Consider the following 6,971-nt stretch of genomic DNA (forward strand, 5'->3'; position numbering starts at 1 on the left):
AAGCGGTGAACAGCAGAACTAGATTGCATGAAATTTAACATAACGTTAGATTGAATGTAGGGACTTGCGCTTCTTTGCGATTAGGTATCTGTCTTATGCGCTCGTTTAGACAGTGAGCATGAACAACCCTCTTGGCAGGATCCTCTTATTCTAGTCCATGAGCCACGATGCACATATTGCAACTCAGGGAGGAAAAAAAAATAAATAAAAAAAATCCATCCAAAATTCCCAATCAGGACCTAAGTCTGACCTGGGGGATGGTGGGTCCAGAGAGCTGTGGAGAGGATAATTCCCAATCAGGACCCAAGTCTGACCTGGGGGATGGTGGGTCCAGAGAGCTGTGCAGAGGATTTGAAAAATGGCAAAGCATGAAACCCCCGCTCCTGTCGCATTCACCCAGGGTCCAAAGCGCCGGGCCGGGGCCCCAACTCCCAGCCTACGTGTGGGGACGTCCCGCGCCTAGAGGTACATGCCCCTTTGGGGCACCAGCGGCACGCAAGGCTGGCACCTGCGGTTAACCAAGTCAATGTTCCCGGGCTTAAGTTTGGGCTACCCGGGCACTGCTGGAGAACAGGTGTTCCTCCAGGGTCCCCCACAGGGCAGGTGCTTGCCCCCAGAGAGGGTGAAGATTACCCAGCCAGAGTCAAGGCCAGTGCGGGCAAGGAAAAACGCTCCGGAAAGGGGGGCCCTTAGGAGCTTAAGCGTATCCCCGGGAAAGGGTGACTGATTTCCGGCCAAGCTGGATTGGAAGAAAGGCTCTGGAAGTCCTTCCCATGGAAGGGTCCCTTAAGAGCTGGGTCTGACCCTAAAAAAGGTGATGGTTTCCCGCTAATTGTGGCCATGGAAGTCCTTCCAGGGCGCTTTTGAGAGCTAAAACACACCCCAGAAAGAGTGACCGATTCCTGCTGATTATGGTGGCTCAAGTGGGCATGGAAGAATCGCCCTGGAAGTCCTTCCCACTGGTCCCTTGAGTAGCCGAAGCTGCCCCAGAAAGGGTGACTGATTGCCGCTTGTGGAGGCATCTCGTTTGGGCTTGGAAGAAACGCCCTGGAGGTCTGTTCTTGGGGCCCTTCCAGAGGTCTAGCTGCCCCAGAAAGAGTGACTGATTCCCGCCTATTGTGGCAGCTCGTTTGGGCTTGGAAGAAACGCCCTGGAGGTCTTGTTCTTGGGGTCCTTCAAGAGGTCTAGCTGCCCCAGAAAGAGTGACTGATTCCCGCCTATTGTGGCAGTTGCTGGCAGCTTGTTTTGGCATTCAAGAAACCCTCCATAAGTCTTACCCAGGGGTCCCTTTGGAGCTGAAGCTGCCCCAGACAGGGTGACTGACTCCCGCTTATTGTGGCAGCTCAATTGGGCATGGAAGAAACGCCCTGGAGGTCTTGTTCTTGGGGCCCTTCAAGAGCTCAAGCTGCCCCAGAAAGAGTGACTGATTCCTGCCAGTTGCTGGCAGCTCGTTTTGGCATTCAAGAAACCCTCCGCAAGTCTTACCCAGGGGTCCCTTTAGAGCTGAAGCTGCCCCAGAAAGAGTGACTCCTTCCCCGCTGACTGTGGTGGCTCAAGTGGGCATGGAAGAATCACCCTGGACGTCCTTCCCAATGGTCCCTTGGGCAGCTGAAGCTGCCCCAGACAGGGTGACTGATTCCTGCTAGTTGGGGCAGCACGTTTGGGCATGGAAGAAACGCCCTGGAGGTCTGTTCTTGGGGCCCTTCCAGAGGTCTAGCTGCCCCAGAAAGAGTGACTGATTCCCGCCTATTGTGGCAGCTCGTTTGGGCTTGGAAGAAACGCCCTGGAGGTCTTGTTCTTGGGGTCCTTCAAGAGGTCTAGCTGCCCCAGAAAGAGTGACTGATTCCCGCCTATTGTGGCAGTTGCTGGCAGCTTGTTTTGGCATTCAAGAAACCCTCCATAAGTCTTACCCAGGGGTCCCTTTGGAGCTGAAGCTGCCCCAGACAGGGTGACTGACTCCCGCTTATTGTGGCAGCTCAATTGGGCATGGAAGAAACGCCCTGGAGGTCTTGTTCTTGGGGCCCTTCAAGAGCTCAAGCTGCCCCAGAAAGAGTGACTGATTCCTGCCAGTTGCTGGCAGCTCGTTTTGGCATTCAAGAAACCCTCCGCAAGTCTTACCCAGGGGTCCCTTTAGAGCTGAAGCTGCCCCAGAAAGAGTGACTCCTTCCCCGCTGACTGTGGTGGCTCAAGTGGGCATGGAAGAATCACCCTGGACGTCCTTCCCAATGGTCCCTTGGGCAGCTGAAGCTGCCCCAGACAGGGTGACTGATTCCTGCTAGTTGGGGCAGCACGTTTGGGCATGGAAGAAACGCCCTGGAGGTCTGTTCTTGGGGCCCTTCCAGAGGTCTAGCTGCCCCAGAAAGAGTGACTGATTCCCGCCTATTGTGGCAGCTCGTTTGGGCTTGGAAGAAACGCCCTGGAGGTCTTGTTCTTGGGGTCCTTCAAGAGCTCAAGCTGCCCCAGAAAGAGTGACTGATTCCTGCCAGTTGCTGGCAGCTCGTTTTGGCATTCAAGAAACCCTCCACAAGTCTTACCCAGGGGTCCCTTTAGAGCTGAAGCTGCCCCAGAAAGAGTGACTCCTTCCCCGCTGACTGTGGTGGCTCAAGTGGGCATGGAAGAATCACCCTGGAGGTCCTTCCCAGGGGTCCCTTAAGTAGCTGAGGCTGCCCCAGAAAGAGTGACTGATTCCTGCCAGTTGGGGCAGCTCCTTTGGGCATGGAAGAAATGCCCTGGAGGTCTTTTCTTGGGGTCCTTCAAGAGCTCAAGCTGCCCCGGAAAGAGTGACTGATTCCTGCCAATTGCTGGCAGCTCGTTTGGGCATGGAAGAAATGCCCTGGAGGTATTCTCTTGGGCTCCTTCAAGAGATCAAGCTGCCCCGGAAAGAGTGACATATTCCTGCCAGTTGCTGGCAGCTCGTTAGGGCATTCAAGAAACCCTCTGGAAGTCTTTCCCAGGGGTCCATTTTGAGCTGAAGCCGCCCCCGGAAAGAGTGACTGATTCCCCGCCGACTGTGGTGGCTCAAGTGGGCATGGAAGAAACACCCTGGAGGTCTTTTCTTGGGCTACTTCACGAGCTCAAGCTGTCCCAGAAAGAGTGACTGATCCCTGCCAGGAGCTGGCAGCTCGCGTGGGCGTTCAAGAAGCCCCCTGGAAGTCTTTTTCCAGGGTTCCCTTCAGAGCTGAAGCTGCCCCCGGAAAGAGTGGCTGGTTCCTGCCAATTGCTGGCAGCTCGTTCGGGCACGCAAGAAACTCTCTGGAGGTCTTTCCCAGGGTTCCCTTTAGAGCTGAAGCTGCCCCAAAAAGAGTGACTGATTCCCGCTGATTGTGGTGGCTCAAGTGGGCATGAAAGAATCACCCTGGAGGTCCTTCCCAATGGTCCCTTAAGTAGCTGAAGCTACCCCACAAAGAGTGACTGATTCCTGCTAGTTGGGGCAGCTCCTTTGGGCATGGAAGAAATGCCCTGGAGGTCTTTTCTTGGGGTCCTTCAAGAGCTCAAGCTGCCCCAGAAAGAGTGACTGATTCCTGCCAGTTGCTGGCAGCTCGTTTTGGCATTCAAGAAACCCTCCGCAAGTCTTACCCAGGGGTCCCTTTAGAGCTGAAGCTGCCCCAGAAAGAGTGACTCCTTCCCCGCTGACTGTGGTGGCTCAAGTGGGCATGGAAGAATCACCCTGGAGGTCCTTCYCAGGGGTCCCTTAAGTAGCTGAGGCTGCCCCAGAAAGAGTGACTGATTCCTGCTAGTTGGGGCAGCTCGTTTGGGATTGGAAGAAATGCCCTGGAGGTCTTTTCTTGGGCTCCTTCAAGAGCTCAAGCTGCCCCAGAAGGAGTGACTGATGTGGTGGCTCACGCGGGCATGGAAGAAATGCCATGCAAGTCCTTTCCAGGGGTTCCTTTAGAGCTGGAGCTGCCCCAAAAAAGAGTCACTGATTCCCGCTGACTGTGGTGGCTCATACGGGCATGGAAGTCTTTTCCCAAGGCTCAAGCAGGTAAAGGAAGACAGGTTGATCTCCGAGGCCGGCCCAGACAAAATCCTGGTCTGGACTTCTGAAGGGGGGATGGCAACTACACTGACTTGGTCGGAAAAGTCTCTCAAACAGGGGCTTTTCAAGTACCCTCATTGGGCACCAGCGGCCCATAGTCACGTCTCTTTGCCGTATTCAAGCTTGGAGTTTGTTTTTGGTCACCAACGGCTCTTAGTTAAGCCTAAAATGTTATGTCTGTCTGTCTGTCAGCAAATGTGCTGGAGGTTTAAGGGTTAAAAATTAGTACCTGTTATGCTTGCCGACATTGTATTATTTGTGGCGTAGATTGCGGCTCCTACTGCTGACAGTTTGTGGGTATCGCTTCTCGGCCTTTTGGCTAAGATCAAGTGTAGTATCTGTTCTTATCAGTTTAATATCTGATACGTGCCCTACCCGGGCACTATATATTAAATTGATTTTTGCAGCTGGGAGATGGGTTAGGGGCTTGCTCCACCCACTCCACGCATCGACCTGGTATTGCAGTACCTCCGGGAACGGTGCACTCATTAAGCGGTGAACAGCAGAACTAGATTGCATGAAATTTAACATAACGTTAGATTGAATGTAGGGACTTGCGCTTCTTTGCGATTAGGTATCTGTCTTATGCGCTCGTTTAGACAGTGAGCATGAACAACCCTCTTGGCAGGATCCTCTTATTCTAGTCCATGAGCCACGATGCACATATTGCAACTCAGGGAGGAAAAAAAAATAAATAAAAAAAATCCATCCAAAATTCCCAATCAGGACCTAAGTCTGACCTGGGGGATGGTGGGTCCAGAGAGCTGTGGAGAGGATAATTCCCAATCAGGACCCAAGTCTGACCTGGGGGATGGTGGGTCCAGAGAGCTGTGGAGAGGATAATTCCCAATCAGGACCTAAGTCTGACCTGGGGGATGGTGGGTCCAGAGAGCTGTGCAGAGGATTTGAAAAATGGCAAAGCATGAAACCCCCGCTCCTGTCGCATTCACCCAGGGTCCAAAGCGCCGGGCCGGGGCCCCAACTCCCAGCCTACGTGTGGGGACGTCCCGCGCCTAGAGGTACATGCCCCTTTGGGGCACCAGCGGCACGCAAGGCTGGCACCTGCGGTTAACCAAGTCAATGTTCCCGGGCTTAAGTTTGGGCTACCCGGGCACTGCTGGAGAACAGGTGTTCCTCCAGGGTCCCCCACAGGGCAGGTGCTTGCCCCCAGAGAGGGTGAAGATTACCCAGCCAGAGTCAAGGCCAGTGCGGGCAAGGAAAAACGCTCCGGAAAGGGGGGCCCTTAGGAGCTTAAGCGTATCCCCGGGAAAGGGTGACTGATTTCCGGCCAAGCTGGATTGGAAGAAAGGCTCTGGAAGTCCTTCCCATGGAAGGGTCCCTTAAGAGCTGGGTCTGACCCTAAAAAAGGTGATGGTTTCCCGCTAATTGTGGCCATGGAAGTCCTTCCAGGGCGCTTTTGAGAGCTAAAACACACCCCAGAAAGAGTGACCGATTCCTGCTGATTATGGTGGCTCAAGTGGGCATGGAAGAATCGCCCTGGAAGTCCTTCCCACTGGTCCCTTGAGTAGCCGAAGCTGCCCCAGAAAGGGTGACTGATTGCCGCTTGTGGAGGCATCTCGTTTGGGCTTGGAAGAAACGCCCTGGAGGTCTGTTCTTGGGGCCCTTCCAGAGGTCTAGCTGCCCCAGAAAGAGTGACTGATTCCCGCCTATTGTGGCAGCTCGTTTGGGCTTGGAAGAAACGCCCTGGAGGTCTTGTTCTTGGGGTCCTTCAAGAGGTCTAGCTGCCCCAGAAAGAGTGACTGATTCCCGCCTATTGTGGCAGTTGCTGGCAGCTTGTTTTGGCATTCAAGAAACCCTCCATAAGTCTTACCCAGGGGTCCCTTTGGAGCTGAAGCTGCCCCAGACAGGGTGACTGACTCCCGCTTATTGTGGCAGCTCAATTGGGCATGGAAGAAACGCCCTGGAGGTCTTGTTCTTGGGGCCCTTCAAGAGCTCAAGCTGCCCCAGAAAGAGTGACTGATTCCTGCCAGTTGCTGGCAGCTCGTTTTGGCATTCAAGAAACCCTCCGCAAGTCTTACCCAGGGGTCCCTTTAGAGCTGAAGCTGCCCCAGAAAGAGTGACTCCTTCCCCGCTGACTGTGGTGGCTCAAGTGGGCATGGAAGAATCACCCTGGACGTCCTTCCCAATGGTCCCTTGGGCAGCTGAAGCTGCCCCAGACAGGGTGACTGATTCCTGCTAGTTGGGGCAGCACGTTTGGGCATGGAAGAAACGCCCTGGAGGTCTGTTCTTGGGGCCCTTCCAGAGGTCTAGCTGCCCCAGAAAGAGTGACTGATTCCCGCCTATTGTGGCAGCTCGTTTGGGCTTGGAAGAAACGCCCTGGAGGTCTTGTTCTTGGGGTCCTTCAAGAGGTCTAGCTGCCCCAGAAAGAGTGACTGATTCCCGCCTATTGTGGCAGTTGCTGGCAGCTTGTTTTGGCATTCAAGAAACCCTCCATAAGTCTTACCCAGGGGTCCCTTTGGAGCTGAAGCTGCCCCAGACAGGGTGACTGACTCCCGCTTATTGTGGCAGCTCAATTGGGCATGGAAGAAACGCCCTGGAGGTCTTGTTCTTGGGGCCCTTCAAGAGCTCAAGCTGCCCCAGAAAGAGTGACTGATTCCTGCCAGTTGCTGGCAGCTCGTTTTGGCATTCAAGAAACCCTCCGCAAGTCTTACCCAGGGGTCCCTTTAGAGCTGAAGCTGCCCCAGAAAGAGTGACTCCTTCCCCGCTGACTGTGGTGGCTCAAGTGGGCATGGAAGAATCACCCTGGACGTCCTTCCCAATGGTCCCTTGGGCAGCTGAAGCTGCCCCAGACAGGGTGACTGATTCCTGCTAGTTGGGGCAGCACGTTTGGGCATGGAAGAAACGCCCTGGAGGTCTGTTCTTGGGGCCCTTCCAGAGGTCTAGCTGCCCCAGAAAGAGTGACTGATTCCCGCCT

The 6,971-nt window shown here is 54.5% G+C and overlaps 1 non-coding gene across 1 annotated transcript; it reads left to right on the plus strand.

Moving 5' to 3' along the window:
- Positions 1-4,335: 4,335 nt before the first annotated feature.
- LOC141379299 (U2 spliceosomal RNA) lies at positions 4,336-4,526 on the plus strand. Its single transcript, XR_012395848.1, has one exon. It is a non-coding gene; the product is annotated as a U2 spliceosomal RNA (small nuclear RNA).
- The last annotated feature ends 2,445 nt before the right edge of the window (positions 4,527-6,971 follow it).

The sequence above is a fragment of the Danio rerio genome, chromosome 2, assembly GCF_049306965.1.
Source record: "Danio rerio strain Tuebingen ecotype United States chromosome 2, GRCz12tu, whole genome shotgun sequence".
Taxonomy (NCBI): Eukaryota; Metazoa; Chordata; class Actinopteri; order Cypriniformes; family Danionidae; genus Danio; species Danio rerio.